This window comes from Ambystoma mexicanum, chromosome 8, assembly GCF_040938575.1.
Source record: "Ambystoma mexicanum isolate Mex_15411 chromosome 8, UKY_AmexF1_1, whole genome shotgun sequence".
Taxonomy (NCBI): Eukaryota; Metazoa; Chordata; class Amphibia; order Caudata; family Ambystomatidae; genus Ambystoma; species Ambystoma mexicanum.
The window spans coordinates 1589872298-1589891592 of record NC_090929.1 but is presented as its reverse complement, the minus strand read 5'-3'; positions in this window follow the sequence as shown (position 1 = coordinate 1589891592).

Sequence of the window (19295 nt, the reverse complement as noted above, 5' to 3'; positions counted from 1 at the left end):
GTTCTGTTTCTGCTTGGGGTTTGTAGCAGGGAATTGTATGTCTGCGGCCGGTTTTACAGGGTATAATCAAACTGTGGGTGGGCCTGTCAGCTGTTCAGGCACTGAAGCCTGTGCCGACCTGGTACCTCCTCTGAGTGAGGGCGGAACTAACAACTATGCAGGCGTTACAGCCTGTGTCGTGATCGTACTGTCTATGGATAATGGAGGGGAGGAGGCTACAACAGTTGTTTTCCCTTTCCTTACATGCTCATCTTCTAAGACCCCTTCCACCTTGTTGTACAGCTTCCAAAGCTCTAATATAGTCTGCCTCCTTCTCAGCTTTTTACCTTTGTGAGTTGATGACACATGGGTGTACCTGTGTTCAATAATTCTATTATTGTGCGTGCCTTCTGCTGGCCATGCAGTAAACATTTTCGCCTGTGTCCCTTCTGCCCATTCAGCATTATATTTAATTATCTTATCGCTCTGCGTCAGGATTTCCTTACACATGAGTTCAACCGGTTAGCATATTTTGAATAATGAGAATGTCACAATGACGTACTAGCCAACAGCTAACTATCACAATAAAAGTAAAACACCAATTGTCAACAAAAGAGATCTCTTTCCTGAGGTCACCCCCTATGGTGAACTCCCGATTGGCTGGGGAAGTTCTTAGTTCAAGATTAGACATTGGTACATAAGTATTGGTAGGTACAAAGCGTAGGTGATTAAGCATAGTAGTACAGATATGGTAATGTGTATCTACAAGTTAAAGAGACAGTACAGAGACAGTTGCCATGCCATGAACTGTTAATGTGGGCGATTATGTCTATCGTCAATTAGTTCAGGCAAACAGCCAAGTTTTTAGGGCTTTTCGAATAGGCCCAGTAAGAGTTTTCTGCCCTTAGGGACTGAGGGAGGGCATTCCACTATTTTGCAGCAAGGACAGGGAAGATTTCCCTCCCTGTTCTAGTTCGTTTGAATTTGGGTTGGGACAATCTGTGAGTGTAGGGTGTTCTGGTAGGACTATCAGTTTGATGGTGAACAATTTTTTGAGCTAGGTATGGTGGGGCTACTTTAGATATGCTCCTGTGGGTAATGGTGAGTATTTTGAAGAGGATTCTTTGACGTATCAGAAGCCAATCTACTTATTTCCTGGCCTCAGATATGTGGTGATGTTTAGGCAAGTTTATTGTCATTCGAGGGGCATTATTCTGAATCGTCTATATATTCTGTATGTTGTGAGAGGATGTGCCTGCGAAAAGGACATTGCAACAGTCCATTTTAGCACCTATCATTGCTCGTGCTATAGTTAGGCAGTTATCCTTAGATAGATATGGTCTGGCTGTGATGAGAGGTTTAGTGGTATATGCTGCAGAAGAGGATATGGCATTGACTTGACGGGAAAGGGAGAGGGTAGCTTCTAAGTAAACCCCAAGAGTCTTTACAGCCGGTGATACTGTGATCATAGTGCCGTCAATGTTGAATGCAGAGTAATCAGCGTTCAGGCGGTTTAGGATTGAGGGTGGACTGGCCAGAAGTAGTTCAGTCTTTTCATCATTAAGGCAAAGACCATGGGTTGCCATGCATGCCTGGATGGTGGTGTATGTGGTCTTTAACAGAGCAGTGTCTTGTTTGTAGTTACCAGATAGTGGGAGGAGGATTTGTGTATCATCTGCATAATTAGTGTAAATGATGCCCTGAGTGTCTAGGCGGTAGAAAAGAGGCTTAGTAAAGATGTTATACAAGGTGGGAGAGACACAAGAGCCTTGGGGTACTTCACAGTTGATGGGAGCGGGTGCTGCGCTAGCTTGGCCTAAGAATATTTCATTACTTCCTCTTCAAGGAAGGAGGTGATCCATGCTGCTGCTTTGTGTGAGAAAGCGGCTGCAGAGGTGAGATGGTGACATAGGATACTGTGATCAACCAGTTTGAAAGCTGCGGATAGGTATAAGAGGAGCAGCAGAGCTGGTTTTCCTTTGTCTCTAATGCCATCCATTGGTTTTTCAGATCCAATAGTCCTGACTTGGTGCCGTGGCCTGGACAGAATCCAGATTGTCTGAAACCTAGTATTTTGTTACATTGTAGATGGTGTTGAATTTGGATATAGGTAGCTCGTTCCGAGATTTTGAGGAGGAATGAGGCAGTGGTTAGAGGTCTATAGTTATTTGGGATAGCAGGGTCTAGGGAAGTTTTTTTTTAATAGCGGTAGGACCCAAGCTTCTTTCAGCAGGGATGGGACTACCCCTGTTGAAAATGAACCATTGATGAAGGTGAGGATGAACAGGGCCAATACTTCTGCGCAGTCTTTGATCAGTGGAGTTGGGCACACGTCTCATTTTCACCTCAATGGCTTTACGCTTTTCATTATATGTACTGTGTTTAGGGTAGTTATATTCTTAACTGATTCTAAGCTGAATCTCTCATGCGGCTGCCGGAGCGGCTGCATCTTTCTTCCCCCCCTGCATTCTACGTGCTGCCTGCTCGCACGTGTCGGACTCTGGTGCTAAGGTAAGCCCCGCTCTATTTGGCTCCCACGAGAGGCGCGCATCGGCGCATCAACATGGATGAACATTTTAATATCTTGTCATCCGCATGAATGTACTGACTTTTTGGAGCCTCAATACCGCTCCGTTGTGTGCCACCTTGCATTGCACCATGCCTTTTCGTTTGTAAAATCGCCATTCAAAGATGGCCGTTTCACTGTGCCTGCACCGGAGTGCTGAGCACACTGCTGCTGGGGGTACGGGATTGGCTATGGGCGCCTACATCTTGCCCAATGGGAAGGCCGGCAGGCTTGGCCGGCCCTCCTGACAAGGCCCACTCCTAAGGCCCTGTCTACCGCTGTCCACCGCGGTACGCCGGATCGCCGGCCCCTCCGTGCGTGAGTGTGTGTGTCCCCCCTGCCCCCATGAGTATCTGTGTGCCCCCCCTCCCCCCGTGAGTATCTGTGTGCCCCCTCTGCCCCCGTGAGTATCTGTGTGCCCCCCTCCTGCCCCCCGTGAGTATCTATGTGCCCCTCCTGCCCCCCCTGCCCCCCGTGAGTATCTGTGTGCCCCCCGTGACTATCTGTGTGCCCCCCTGCCCCCCGCGAGTATCTGTGTGCCCCCCTGCCCCCCGTGAGTATCTGTGTGTCCCCCTCCTGCCCCCGTGAGTATTTGTGTCCCCCCCTGCCCCCCGTGAGTATCTATGTGCTCCTCCTGCCCCCCTGCCCCCCGTGAGTATCTGTGTGCCCCCCTGCCCCCGTGACTATCTGTGTGCCCCCCTGCCCCCCGTGACTATCTGTGTGCCCCCCCTGCCCCCCGTGAGTATCTGTGTGCCCCCCTCCTGCCCCCCATGAGTATTTGTGTCCCCCCTGCCCCCCGTGAGTATCTGTGTGCCCCCCTGCCCCCGTGACTATCTGTGTGCCCCCCTGCCCCCCGTGAGTATCTGTGTGCCCCCCTGCCCCCCGTGAGTATCTGTGTGCCCCCCTCCTGCCCCCCGTGAGTATTTGTGTCCCCCCCCCCCCGTGAGTATCTATGTGCCCCCCCTGCCCCCCGTGAGTATCTGTGTGCCCCCCTGCCCCCCGTGACTATCTGTGTGCCCCCCTGCCCCCCGTGAATATCTGTGTGCCCCCTCCTGCCCCCCGTGAGTATCTGTGTGCCCCCCTCCTGCCCCCCGTGAGTATTTGTGTCCCCCCGCCCCCCCGTTAGTATCTGTGTGCCCCCCCTGCCCCCCTGCCCCCCGTGAGTATCTGTGTGCCCCTCTCCTGCCCCCGTGAGTATTTGTGTCCCCCCCTGCCCCCCCGTGAGTATCTATGTGCCCCTCCTGCCCCCCTGCCCCCCGTGAGTATCTATGTGCCCCCCCTGCCTCCCGTGAGTATCTGTGTTCCCCCCTGCCCTCCGTGACTATCTGTGTGCCCCCCTGCCCCCTGTGAGTATCTATGTGCCCCCCTGCCCCCCGTGAGTATCTGTGTGCCCCCCTGCCCCCAGTGAGTATCTGTGTGCCCCCCCTGCCCCCCCTGACCTCCTGTGAGTATCTGTGTGCCCCCCCCTACCCCCCGTGAATATCTGTGTGCCCCCTCCTGCCCCCCGTGAGTATCTGTGTGCCCCCCTCCTGCCCCCCGTGAGTATTTGTGTCCCCCCCTGCCCCCCGTTAGTATCTGTGTGCCCCCCCTGTCCCCCCTGCCCCCCGTGAGTATCTGTGTGCCCCCTTGCCCCCGTTACTATCTGTGTGCCCCCCTGCCCCCCGTGAGTATCTGTGTGCCCCCCCTGGCCCCGTGAGTATCTGTGTGCCCCCCTGCCCCCCGTGAGTATCTGGGTGCCCCCTGCCCCCCGTGACTATCTGTGCCCCCCTGCCCCCCCTGCCCCCTGTGAGTATCTGTGTTCCCCCCCTCTGCCCCCCCTGCCCCCCGTGAGTATCTGTGTGCCCCCCCTGCCCCCCGTGAGTGACTGTTTGCCCCCCCCTGAGATTCTGTTTGCCCCCCCGTGAGTATCTGTGTGCCCTCACCTGCTTGCCCCCCCTCTTGCTCTGCGCTCCACCCCCCTCCTCATTTCCATCATCTTCAACTTCCCTCCTACTCCCCCCTCCTTTTCTCCCCCCTCTTAGACTTCCGCCTCCTGGCACTTACTCCTATCATCTGTTCCGTGACTCTTGATAGCAGCTTGTCTGTCCCCCCCCCTTTTTGTTCTCCCCCTCCCCCCTCCCCTACTTTTCAATTTGTCACTGACTTTTTGATCAGTAGCGTGTCTTGTTCTCCTTCCCCCTTCCGTCCACTTGCCCCCCCCTCCCACCCCGCCTCTTGTTACCACCTGCACTGCGTAAATTGTCGTCAGACTTAGTAATGTTACTGCTTGCTCTGTTTTCCTTCCTTTCCATCACCTCTTGCCTTACTTGTTCTATGCACTTGCACTATCAGCAATGTCGACAGGCCTATTATGATAGTTATTTTCACATTCTGTATTGTTTCAAGGACTTTTGCTGAATGTAACTGTATTTCTCCTATGTCCCCTCCCTCCTTGAAGCGCTTTGAAACACATTGTGTATAGGCGCTATATAAATAAACTATCATATCATATCATATCATAAATGTGAACTGAAGGGTGTCAGATGTCCAACTAATGATACTAGGATTATTAGTGGAGTTTTGTGGAGTGATTCTTGTATTGGCTTGTTTGAGGCTATTTTCTTCTGTAACATTTCAATTTTTTGCAACATGGTGCACCAGGCAAGGTCTTTGTTCTCGGATGAGGCTTGATGGATGGGAGATTCTAATTCTTGGAGGATGGCGAATAAGTCGCGTGTGTCTGAGTTTGCATTGGTTATTCCATCGTTGTACATGGAGGCTTTGGCCGCAGTGATAGCCTATTTGTATTGTTTAGCCAGGGTGATACATTCTTGTTTGCGGGTATCTGTAGGGGAGTTTTTCCAGCATGTTTCTGCTGTTCTTTTCTTAGATCTGACATCAGTGAGCTCTTGGGAGTACCAGACTTTAAAGTGCTCAGAGGGTTTGGCTCTTTTGTGGGTTAGTGGGGCGATGGTGTTAACAGCATCAGTTACTGTGTTGATGTACACCTCAGCTAAGACTTGGGGATCTGATTTGCAGGTGGAATCCAGTTTGAGTGGGTCAAGTAGGGGAAGAATGTTTTCTTTGGTGAGTTTTTAAAGTTGCAGGCCATGGAGGGTGGTAGTCGTTTGCCGAGAGGTTTGGGAAGTTTTGTCATTCAGATGACAAAGGTGATTATATGATGGTCAGACCATGGGCATGAGTAGTTACTTTGTATGGTAATGTTGCAGTTGGGGTCGACAATCCAATCGAGTGTGAGTCCTTTAATGTGTGTGGGGTTGTTGATTCATTGACAGAAGCCTAGGGAGAGTAGAGAATTGGCAAGGGAGGATGCAGCTGGGTCGTTATGGTCATCTAACCCTAGGTTGAAATCTCCTAAGAGTGTTTCTTGTGAGGAGAGCTTATGGGTGTGACTTAGTCTTCGGAGGAGGTCTTCTTCGAAGGTACTGGTGGCACCTGGCAGTTGATAGATGATGGGGATTGTGATGGTGCTAGTAGGGGTGCTTGCTAGTTTTAGTGACAGGAGGCTGCAGGCTTCGTTTATTGATGTGTTCAACTGCCTGAAGGGCAGGTGTTTTTTTGACATGTTTGACATGTCTTCGAAGAGATCGAGATCAGACATGTTGGAGATGAGCATTGTGGAACAATGCAGACCTGAATTAGAAAATAAATGAATACAAGTAATGGGAGAATCAAAAGGAAAGAATGAAGTCGTTTTTCTTCTATTCAGGAGAAAATATAAGTGTATCTTACCCCCAGTAACTAAATCCTATATCCTATATCCTCCAAACCTTAGTGTTTTTTCTTTTCTTTTTTTTTCCTATCAGAATTCGGGTTAGGTGAAACATCCCTTCTACCGACTTGCACTGGTCACAACATGCTCATGATGCTCAGGACTGTTCATATGCAACAAAACCACTGACTGCAAACGTTCTGGCCAGACAAGGGCACTGGGACAAGGTCGTTTAACTGAGCCCAGTAGACCACTCCGGTAGAGGCCAGACAAAACAATGAAACCTTCATCTGGGGCAGAATTTGCATAGGCGTTGGAGGCCCTTTGTCCTTCACCTAAGGGGGACAACCCGGAAATTAACCTATTCACACACCTTTGCCCAGAAGGACAACATAAAGTGGTACTTTTCTGCATCAGCACTTTTGAGAGACTGTGCATCAGAATGAATCATATCCTTTGTACTGGTGGGAGGAAGGAATAGCATGCCGGTGTTAGCGAGAATTCTCATTCAATGGCTAATTTCCCTCACCTAGTGAGTCCCTCAGCAGCTTTGCTGGATTTCTGGAATTTATTTTTCGCTGGTAAGAGTGTACCCTTCTTTTCTCCACTCTTACTTGTATTTTGCCATGTGTATTTCATCTGTTTTTGTTATTGTGGACTCTGGAGTACACCACTCCAGTAGCCCCCTTCTTTTGTGTGTTACACAGCACCTTCAGTGCAGTGACACAGGGTTGTCTTTTAGACTTCCCACCGACTCCATTTCTGAGGCTGACTACTGTTCCCTAGAAAAGGGTAAAGTTGCCATTAACTTTACTTAGTCATTTAACCACATATCCAGTACACCCCATCTTACATGGAGTACTGGAAAGGATTAAACCATAGCCCTTTTTATCTGTACCTCCTAGAGCATTGTTTCACTCTTTTAACATTTAGACTTGGCTGGTGGCAGTGGTATCTACCCTAACTTTTCTACCGCAATTATACTATATAAACGTGGTATTGTTTTAGGCTATTATATTAGTCTCGAACTAAACCCGCTTGACCAAATACTTTTTTCTTTTGGCTCCGGTCAGGTTTATTCGCCATTTCATTTTGTTAAAGTCCTTCTTGTGTTTTACTTTGTGCGGCAAATCAGGTTTGCCTTCTTTGTTCACTGTCATTTGGCCGGTTTCTGCCAAGAAGCCCTCCTCTAGGCATCTGGGTGTCTGGGTGGGCTGAATGAGAGGGAAGGGTGTAGTCACCCCCTGCACAAGGTATCCTAGGAAACCCAAGTTGCACTTTGCCATGATTGGCTGAGGTAGTTGTCCGGGCCGGACAACCCCCCTGCTGCGTGATTGACAGCCAGGCTGTGTGAATGGGAGATTTTTGCATAAAAGGCAGGTCTCTTGGGCTAGAAGTCAGAGTCGCCACTGGATCTACAAGGAACCGAAGAGAAGCAGAGAAGAAGTTGACTGCTGCAACTATCCCGTCCTGGTGAAGCCCTGCTGCAGTCCTGAGCTATCTACTCTTCGACGACCAGAGAAGATCTATTCCGGAGTCTTCTTCCCTTGAGCTTGGTGGGGATAACCAGCTCATCGTCTACAGCCAGAGGACCCTCTTCATGGTCGAAATCACTGCACACTGCTGTAGTTGTCCTGATAGCCATCTGAAGAGCCTCTCCTGTTTTTATGGAGCGCACCTTTTATTCACTGTCGCTGCTGCCGGCTTCATCCCTGTATGGTGCAGACCCCTCCAAACGTCCTCGTTCGGATCGAAGCTCCAGGAACCGAGGGTCTGCAGGAAACTACCAGGAACAACTGCTGTGGCACCAGCGTCTTCATTGAATAATGTACTGTGTTCTGCTTTCCCTTGTCTTCCCTCCTTCTTATAACTTTTGCTTCCTCTGTTGACAATATGTAAGTACTCCTGGCTACGTTGAATCGTGAACTATCCGACTGTGTGATCCTCGACAACAGGAACCTGGTTCCACTTGACAATGGCTCTGGCATATTGACTCTTGAATTTCTGTCTAAAAGTGTTCTCTGGTTCTGTCTGCCTTGACAAAAGTATTGCCTATGATTTTTGCCCCCAACTCTCTCTGGGTATCTCAGGTGCTAAGTGTGTTTTTGCCCCGGTAACATTTCTTGCTGCGGATACGTGTTTTTTTTAGTAAGACCGAACTGTCATTACTGTCAAAAAGTGATCGCAAGTGTATTCCCGGTAACGCCTTTTGTTTCTCAACACCGGCCCGCTAAAATACAGGGTACTTATCTTGAAGTATACCGTACAAAGTGAATTGGTTAGTGATAGTGTATTTTACGTGTGGTTTTTGAATTAATAGAATTGTCATGTTTATAACAAATGGTTTAAAATAAATGTACTTATATTTTTTACCTGAAACCTTGAGTCAGTGTTTGCTTTAGTCACAGTAATTGTGGTCCCTTTGTGTAATCTCTGCTACTGCTCATATACTCTTGAGATAAGCCTGGCTGCTCTGCTACTGCTACCACTTTAACATAGTAGTACATGCTTGTACCAAAGTTAAAACTTGTATTGCCACCTGTAGTCTTAATTGTGTGTAGTGGTCCCTAAGGGCACTGCACAGGATTCTGCCTAACACTGGTGTACAGCGGTGAGGATTTGGAAGTAGAGTGATTACACTTAGAGTGCTGCTGTTGCTTGGGTTCAACTAAACACAATGCTAACACCACTAATTCTATTTAACTAAGAAATCATGTGAAATATAGAAAGCTACACTGAAGAGGGTCTTTTGAACTACACTGCTGAGGTTTTGAGAACCATGTGTAGGGAGAGGAGTCTCTCTGGTAAAGGAAAGAAATCTGAATTGATTGCAAAGTTAATGGGAAAACGAAGTCTGGAGAGTGGGTCACAAGGGCCTACCCCTCTAGCAAATGTGGATACTGATGTTTCTGATTCTGAGAGTGTTCATTTTGAAGAAGTAGATGAGTCCTTGTTAGGAAACCCTACAACTCCTTTGCCTGCTCAGAAAGCTCAACCTCTGTCCACAGAGTCCCCCACAGGTCCTACACTTACTCCTGAGTTTATTTCACTTGAGAACATGAGACTTGCATTGGAAGTGAAACGTATTGATGCACAAACTGCCATGAAGCACCAATAGTTAAGGCTCAGAGAAATGGAGCTGAATCATGAACTAGAGATGAAGAAACTGTCTGTGGAAAACTCTTCTCTGCCAGAGTCCTCTAGGTCTTCCAGCCCTAAGAGACCCTGTGTGCCAAAGGAAATGATTGGTATGTATGAGAATAAACTTGATGTTGTGGATTGGTTAGCAATGTTGAAGTACAATCATGGGATTCAAGATATCTAAGGGAATCTGCTGTTTCCCTGGCTTTTCTCTAGGCTCCTCCCCCCTGTTGCAAGTGATGCTGTAATGGAGTTGGGGGAGGAGGATAAACAGGATTATGAGTGTGTGAAGCTAGCATTAATAGCTAGATTTGGGAAGACCCCTTCCCAGTATCTTAAGAGGTTTAGAACCCTCAAAAAGCATGATGGCACCCCTTGGGCTACCCGGGTGTGTGAATGTTTGATGGTTGGTTTAAGGGTTACAAAGTGAACACTTATGAAGGTTTCAAGAATCTGTGTAATGTTGGAGTCTATTTTTGATGACTGCTCCCCTGAGCTTCGACAGCACTTGGCTGATTCAAGAAAATCAGGCACTGCAGCTCAGAGGAGATTTTGTTCAGCCTTTTCGGGAAGTGGTGGGCGTGGTTTCCCCTGCATCTGGGAGTATCAGTAGAAAAGCCCCTTGTGTTCCTTCCAACTCCTTTGACACTGATGATGGGATGGGTTGGAGGACACAGGGATTCCCTTGGAATGTATCTTGAGTGCTACAACATAAGTGTAGCCTTTTCATGCCTAAAGTTTATATATTGGTGTGGCCAGAATGGGCTGGTACAGTTGGAGTGAGTTACACTCCGATTTGCCTAATTTTCCAAGAAGGATTTGAGCTGGGGTTTGCTCACTCTTCCATGAGGACACAAGCATTGCTATTCAGGTGTTCAGCGATGCCTGAGGAAGAGATGTGCCCAGCTAATTTATGAGTTTTCCGCTGCCCTGTACTCGCTCAGATTGTTGGACTATGATAGGGATTTCTCTATGGGGCTTAGGGCATTGAAAGGAATCCCTTTTGAGCCTTTGGTGGAAGTTAATTGGAGGTTTCCCAACCCCAATAATGTTTTATTGGTGGATATTACCTTGGCATGGAGGATGTAGGAGTTGGGGCTCTATTGTGTATTCTTTCTTAGTTTGTAGTCTCGGGAGGATAGCTCAGGGATCTCGGGGCAACGTGCTTGCCTTGGAAGCAAAACGACACTGAGCACCACATGTTCGATCTCCGGGTCCACGCTTATAAACCCCTGCATATTAAGTGCGTTATAATATCATATCATATCACATCTTCGCAGAAGCAATCATGCTGTGTTGTGACCCAGATTTTCTTTCCACCTCTCACAGCAGATTATGATTCCTTTCCTAGCTTTTGGGGTGTCGGGCGGGGCAGACAGGGGTTCCCTCATGCACTGGATGTATGGCAGGTCCTGCCTGCACACCTAGAGTGCACTGCTTCACTGATAAAATGGGACAGATTTTTGTCACATGTGAGGCTTCTTGTATGGCCAGGAAGGCATCAAATGTGTCACTTGACAGATGGATTAAGGAGAGTATTCAATTGGCCTATTCTCTGCAGGATCTCCAGTGTCTAGCTGGCGTACAGGGGAGAACCGACTTAGGGTTAGTGGCTTTCTGCCTGGAGGCAAAGGGTGCTTTGATGCACAACATTTGTTGAGAAGCCACGTGGGTGACTGCCATTCCTTTTGGGCAGCATTGCCGGTTGCACCTTTAGATGCAACTGGACCAGAGGTGTAGACATTCAGTGCCACAGGCAGCACAACACTGAAATGCATGAAACTGATTAAATTGTTGGGTGTCCTGAATCCATATCTCCATGTGGTGTTTTATTTTGGAGTCACACATTCCAGGAAGTAAAGAATGGGATGAGGAAGGGGAGGTGCAAATGCCCATATTACTTGCTGTTGAAACTCATTATTTAGTACTACTCTTCTTTGTCCCAGTACTTTTACCTGCCACTATCACCCAAAGGGTTGGCATGTTGTGACTTTTTTGGTGTGGTGCTGCAGGTTGCTAAGGGTGCTTGGGTCGTTATGGACCATGGTAAGTAAAAGGGAGGAGGGGTTGTGAAGGAATGGTGAGAAGGTGGAGACATAAGTGCTGGGACAAGAAGGAGTAGGGCTGGGATTTCCGGTTTGTAACAGGAAATTCTTATTATGAGCACAGCTATGCTAAAAGTCCCAGAATACAAAAGGGTGTTGAGGTTGTAGGTGAAAGGGTCGACTGCAAATTATTCGAATGCAATAGTTTCAAGTCAAAAGGACTGGAAAAAAAAGGTTGAATATTTTTTTTTGCGGGGTCCCACCCAAGCCTATGTTTTTGGTGTAAAACCCACTTTTATTTCCTATACGGAAGCCAAAAAATAAAAATACATTTAAAAAAAAGGCATTCAACCTTTTTTTTCCGGTCCTTTTTTTTCAAAACTATTGTAATTCGAAACAATGTATTTGACCCTTTGACTGGACACCGGTGTGGATTGACAGCAACACCAGCTTGGGGGGCACTTTGCAGCTTTGATACTCACTTGCCTGGTATCTCCTCTCCCCAAAATTAGGTGGCTTGATGTTGTTATAAAGTAAGACACATTTACACATTTAGAACTCTGTAAAAAAAAATAAAGGAAATTGTGAAATCTATACCTATGTTAATACATCTTCAATAGGACATCGATGTGCATACATCAATCAAACACATTTAGCCAGGGGTTCCTGGTTGCTAATATGAAGTGTCAATAATGAACATTTCAGGAGCAGTGAACAGTGGGGTTCTTAAATGGCTGCTTCTATTCTAGACCACACTGGACATGCATTGTGTATAAATGTTAACACTATATTCTAAGCAAAAGAGGAATGGATGCCTTCTAGGCTCATAAAAGCTTTGCTAGGGATGCAAAACTGAAACACATGCGCTGATATGCGTTGAACAATTGGCCCAGGCCTTTGGAAAATAGAACAGGTGTCGGAAGAAATGATCAACATGGTTTCCATAGTTGTCCATTCATGATCAGTGCTGTTGTATTAAACAGTATCAAGCAGAATGTGGCATTCATTGACTAGGGGGGACTTTTACATTTAAAAAGAGTTGTATGAAGACATTGCTTATAAATCAAGAGGCTGAAGGCACACTTGGTTGAAACATGTTTTATTAAACCAGGAGCTAATTCACAACTACTGTTAAGCCACTCCCTTTCAAAAGACGGTTTCAAAATAGCATATACTTTGGTGTTTATACATGATAAAGCTAGTTCAAAGCTATGCCTGGAGTGAATTCCTGGTCAAGGTGGCAAGTACTCGATGGCAATGGCCATAGGGATCACCATGGATATGCACTGTTACTGAATGGGTAAAAAGTCAAACAACGCCATACCGTATCCATCCTCACGTCCACCCTCAATACCTTCTGCATGCCTATGCCAGTCAGTCAATCACTTTTATTTCGGTAACATGACATAAAAGAATAGTACAATACAATGCGGTTCAATATAATACAGAACATTATACACATAAAACATAAATTATCAGTAAAATATTGCAACACATGTATTTATTTATTCTACTTGTTATTATGTATTCTGTTCTCTCCTCTGTTCTGCACTTTCCACTTCTCCCCCCTTTTAGGCACTTTCCCCTTTTCCCTTTCCCATGCACTTGCGCGCTCTTAATGTCACTGGGCAGAGGCGTTGCTAGGGGTGGGGGGCTGAGGGGGATATAACCCCAGATCTTTTGGTTGTAGCCCTGGATAGAAGCTCAGGGACTACAACCAAAAGGCTATAGCTAGCCCCGAGTCCTGCCAGTCCCAGCATTAGCTTAGCCCCAGATCTTTTCCAGGCCTAGCAACACCCCTGTCACTGGGCCTAGTAAGATCGTGGTTTTTGTTCACCCCCACCCCCAGAAGAGATCCCATCATACAGGAGGCAGTGTATATTCAAATAGGGACATATGGCAGATTACAAATGGCCAAACCAGTTTTCAAGTAAGACAGGAGAGTCCATTCGACCAAAGGGGAGTCTGCAGAAAGAATTACGGCATGGCATGTTTACAAGGTGTAAAATTATAGTTACGCAATAGAGCTAGTAAAAGTGCGAGTAAATAGGACAGACAAAATGAAAATGACTCATTTGACTCATTTCCTCAATACCCTGATTACACATTTCACTAAGATCATTATCAGAATGGGGAACAGCCCATTTAGCAGTTACGGCCTTCAATTGAAGAATATTAAAAAAGTGTTCTTGAAATAACCGACCAATTTCACTTCTCAATACTTTAGGTAAGATTTTTGGGAAACATTTTATGTTATGTTACTTTGCATTTATATAGCGCCTTATGTACCATTGGTATGATCTCAAAGCGCTGGTAGGCTGAATGCCCTCGGGAACCGTAGTTCAAGTCAGTAGAGAGAGAGAGGGAGAGTCATAAAGTGCGTGTGAGCACCGGATATGTGTGCAGCAGGTGTGGTACTTGTATGATAGCTGCTTCTTAGTGGTAGGTGTGGTGGTTGGGAGATCAGGATTATGTGTTCGTTCTGGCAGGGTATTAGCCAGACCGATTTTGGCTGCGTTAGGCCTGAGGTGAATGCCTAGGCTGGCGGGTGTGCAGCCAGCTGTGTTTAGTTAGGATGATGGGGGGTATGTGGTAGGTGTTGGTATGAGAACAGCTATACCGAATGTGTCATATCGCTGTGTTCTAGTTGAGTGGTGGAGTATAGAGGAGAGTAAGTGTGGTGATGTGATATGGTGGATTTCAGTAGGTACTTGTGATCAAGCGCACGTCAGAACCATTTATTCAATATGTTATATTCACTCAGTCTGTTCATTCAGCTTCGTCTGTTCACACATTTTGCCTGGTTCGTTATTTGGTTTATTAGTTATACTCTTCATTCTAATATTCGATCGTTCATCTACATAAGCTGATATTCCATCTCCATCTGTTCTACCCATTCCATCCCTTCCGCCTTCTTGATTTGATCATTCCATTCCATCCACTCCATCTGTTCCATCCATTCCATTCGTTCCATCCAGTCCATCTGTTCCATCTACTCCATCCGTTCCATCTAATATATCCGTTCCATCTATTCAATCCATTCGATCCACTTCGTCCTTTTCATCAACTCCAATCGTTCCATCCACTCCATCTGTTCCATCTGTTCCATCCCCTCTATCAGTTCCACCCACTCTATCCATTTTAGTCCACTCCATCCATTCCAATAAATTCCATTAGTTCCATCCATTCTCACCATCCGATGCATTCCATCAGTCACATGGAACTACATCTGTCACATGCACTCTAAAGGTTCTATGAAACTCGTCATATCAGTGCACTTTATCTGTTTCATGTATTCCATCCGTTCCATGAACTCCCTTCATTTTGTGCACTCGATCAGTTCTATCCTTAACATCATTACCATGCATTCGATCCGCTCCATCAGTTCTATCTACTCTAATTGTTCTTATCATTCCATGTGCTCTATCGGTTCCATGTACTTTATCTGTTTCATGCACTCCGTCTGTTCCATGCACTCCATCTGATCCATGCACTCCATCAGCTCCATGCACTCCATCTGTTCCGTGTACTCCATCTGTTCCATGTCTTCTATCCGTTCCATGGATTCCATCCGTTCTCTGGACTCCATCCATTCTATGCACTCTAGCGGTTCCATTCACTCTAGCCATTCCATGCACTCTAGTTATTCCATGCACTCTAGCCATTTCATGCATTCCAGCCGTTCCATGCACCCCACTCTAGCCTTTCCATGCACTCTAGCCATTCCATGCACTCTAGCCGTTCAATGCATTCCAACCGTTCCATGCACCCCAACCATTCTTGTATAATGTGCAATCCATGGCCTCTATCTCTTCCATTCATTCCATCTGTTGCATGTACTCCCTCAGTTCTATGCACTCTATTTGTTCAATGAGTTCCATGCATTCCTTCTGATCCATGCACTTCGTCCGATCCATACATTCCATCTGTTCCACCTCCTTCATCCGTTCCACCCACTTCATCCGTTCCACCCACTTCATCCGTTTCACCCACTTCACCCATTCCAGCTACTTCATCCGTTCCACCCACTTTGTCCACTCCAGCCATTTGAACAGTTCTATCGGATTCATCCTTCCACTTACTTCGTCCATTCACACGCTACATCCTTTTTACACACTTCACCCTTTCTACATACTTCATCCGTTCCACTCACTTCATCCGTTCTTGAATTTAGATTCGCACTTTGGTGCACCAATCACAACATCATCTCATCTATGCAAGCAGGGATCCGTAAGGGGTTATCTACAACTGACCAGCTGTTTCGCTTCTAACTAATTCTTTACAATTGGTAGTTCTTAGAAAGCAACCCATTTACCTAGCCTTTGTGGACCTCAAGGCAACATTCAATACCATTTTGTGGCCTCTCATATGGAAGTCCTTGAAAATGGATACAATACCGCTGCCTTTATACAGTCTATCCAATGACTTTAGATAGATAGCTCTGCATGTGTCAGAGGGGATACGCAGGTGGGCCCTAGTGAACCGTATAATATTAATATTGGGGTTCATCAGGTTTATGTCCTAGCTCCCCGTTTAGTTTGTTTATCAATTATTTAATCACAGCCCTCCAGGAGCTCCCAGCGGATGCTCCTCAAATGGGTCGACCTGAAAACCATGACACTCTTTTACACAGATGACGCAGTTCTTCTATCAAATCCCTGATAGGTTTACAATCACAACTATCACTTCTTCATAGACCTTCCCGGAACCCATTCATCAATGGTTATTCAACAAATATTAATCTCAGCTATTCCCATTCCACCTTAGCACCAGAACGTCCTGGCTTACCTCGTTTTCATAGAACTGAAATTCTTAATGCAGAACCCATGGGCCATATGTATGTCCAGTGGTCGCCTTTAGACCTGTTGACTAGTGTTTTAAACAAACTGCGATTTCACTGCTTGACTGATTGTAACATTGTATAAGAAATGTGATCATATGACTGTAACTGTAACACTGTATAAAAATTGTGATAATATGCCTGCAATTTCGCTGATATACCTTCGGGTCTGGGCGAGTAATACATGTAATAAAATAAAAATAGGACCCTTGTAGACAAGGGGCTGGAGTTAAATACAACTAAGACTATCACCTTGATTGCCATACTCCCAGATACAGTAAGAACTGTAAGTTGTCATTTAGTATTCTGGACAATAAGATTAAATGGTCGATAGGTTTGACTGCTTGGGTACAAGAATTGATCCTTGACCTTCCCGGAAACCATTCATCAAGAAGTGCTGTTCTATGTTAGGACACAGAGGGGAAGCTGTGTTAAAATTCTCTAAGAAATACGAGGACCGGCTAATATCAAGCGCAATGGTGGTCTATGTCTTGCATGCTGTATCTACAGCAACCTATAGCGCAGAGGTCTGGGGTTACACTGACATGATTAACATCCAAAGTATGGAGAGTAAAATTTTTAAAAGATTATGCCCTACAATGCCCCTTCAATTCCATCCTTGCTTGAGGGTGGCCTGAGGGGCATAACCCTTAAAGTAAAAGCCAAGCCCCTCTTTAACTGGGTGAAGGTGTGGGCAAATGATCTACTCAAAGATTACCAAGGACTTTATATAACCCTTTAAATTACGTAAAAGGTATGTTCTTGAAATGAGATATGCCGCATTTTTGGTTTTCCCCGCAAAATCTGAGCCCTCACTCTAAACCGCTCTTAATCAACGCGTTTGTACTTTCTGTCTCTAATGAGATAAGTATATAACAGCTGCAAGCAGTTTGGCCAGGGATTATTTACAGAAGCAATAACTTTTTTGCCTTTTAGCCCTACCTTTACAGGAGGGAGACTGGGAATTGTTTGCTCCTATTAAAACTATTATTAGGTATTTTTACAGATCAGGCACTTTACCTCAAAATCGAGGCAGAATAATGCCACATTTTGGCACTGCTCTAAAACAATCGACAAAACCATAGCACGTTTTGTCTTTTTTGGTCCTCTATATGCAAACTTTAGGCACCGCTGGTTGAAGCTGTTATTAATTAATGGGGATATAAGGTCTGTTAAGGGTTCGCTTGAGTTACATAGTCAATTAAACAAAGAAAGTCAATTGTTTTTTTTTTTTTTCTTTTTTACATGAGTGGCACCTGGGAGAAGAAAACCGGATATATGTTGGCCAACATGCAATTTACCTTTGTTCAAACTACAATATTGTATAGTCTGTAAACATACTTCTTAAGTCTGGGTGTACTCTAATTAATGACTTTTAATTTGAACAAGATTTTAGTTATACTTTGTTATAACACAGTCCAATTGTGAATCTCTTTTAACCCTGTTTTAATTTGTTTTTATTGTGTATTTCCCTATAAACTCGCCAGGATTGGTTGTAAAATAGGTACATTGCATATTCTTGACAAGCACTTGTAAGCATATTGCCACTAGAACGCGACAATTTATGAGCACTTGGTGGTACTAGTGTCTTTTTCTTACAGGTGCAATGTTAAATTGGATTGCTCTATATTATAGGACATTGTACGTTTGCACAGTTATTGAAATGTCTGCACAGTTTTGAGAGAAGAGTAAATAAAAATGTAAATGTAAAGTAAAATAACATTAATTTTAAAATCTAGAGAACATTAAACAATTGTGAATCCCATTAAAAGTCAATAAAATGTGCTGCTAATGAGTATTTTTCATTAGCTCTTAACATTATCTTTGAGCTGTTTTAATTGCTGGAGACTCGTTTTGTAAATCATAGCTGCCTCACAAATAAATTTTAAAAAAAACTTTCACAGTTCAACATGTTAGACTTCTTTTTTTTATACATGTAAAACAAGGTGTAGTCATGATGTTGTTATTCGACCTTAGCAACCACATAAGCCCATGAACGGATGGGCTGTTGGAGAGGATAAGTGTATTGCAATCGGATGGAGTGTTTGGGTTGGGCAGTGTGTCTCACTTGGACGACCGGACAGGAGTGGGAGATGTGTCACACTTACATGGACTTCCGGGGCAACCCACTTGGAGGGATTAATTGGGGTAACAAACCATGCAGCACTTGGATGAAATGCTGGGTTCAGGCACTGTGTCTCATCTAGATGAATTTCTGGGGGTGGTAAATGCATGGCACTAGAATGAATGGTTGGGGGTGGGAAATCTATTGCCTCTAGACGGAATGTTGAATGTATGAAATATATTGCCTCTAACTAACTGTACCAAAGACTCACCTTTCTGCACACGCACTCGCAAACTCTGTACTAAACACAACCATACCTCTACCAGACCACAAACCACACACACTTCACAACACCCAACATTAAAACAAACCAACACTGCATGATGGCTACCAACCGAAAACGCACCGATGCTCAGTGATCAGTTTCTCCGAACTGAAACTGCTAACAACACATCACAGCTCTCTTGATCTTCTCCCTCTAAACCTCACTAACAAACCCTGCAACCCTCCTTCCAATGCAGATCGGCCAGAGCGCCAAGAGACTTCACAAGTGGTGACAGCGCAGGGTACAAGACCCATTAACATATCATACGACACTGTGTTTCAATGGGATTTTTCATCCTTGTGCACTGGTGATCCTGGAGCACTCCTCGAGCAATCAACCTTTTGTACCTTTGCTGGTGTGTAATATTCCTGCTGTGATAGGATCGGCTTCTGTCGTGACAGGCAGCACTCCACTGGCACAGCAGAGACAAACTGATAGTCAAGGTGACATGGCATTGTGAAAGCCAATGGGTTTCCTGAACCTCGTGTGCAGGGACTTTTCATGATTTTAATATCCTGTCTTGCACATGGTCGAACTAGAATGAATATAATGTCTGGTCTGGGCTGGCCTGCGCTAGAAATAATAATGAGGTCATTATATTTTGAGAGTAGGCACACACTAA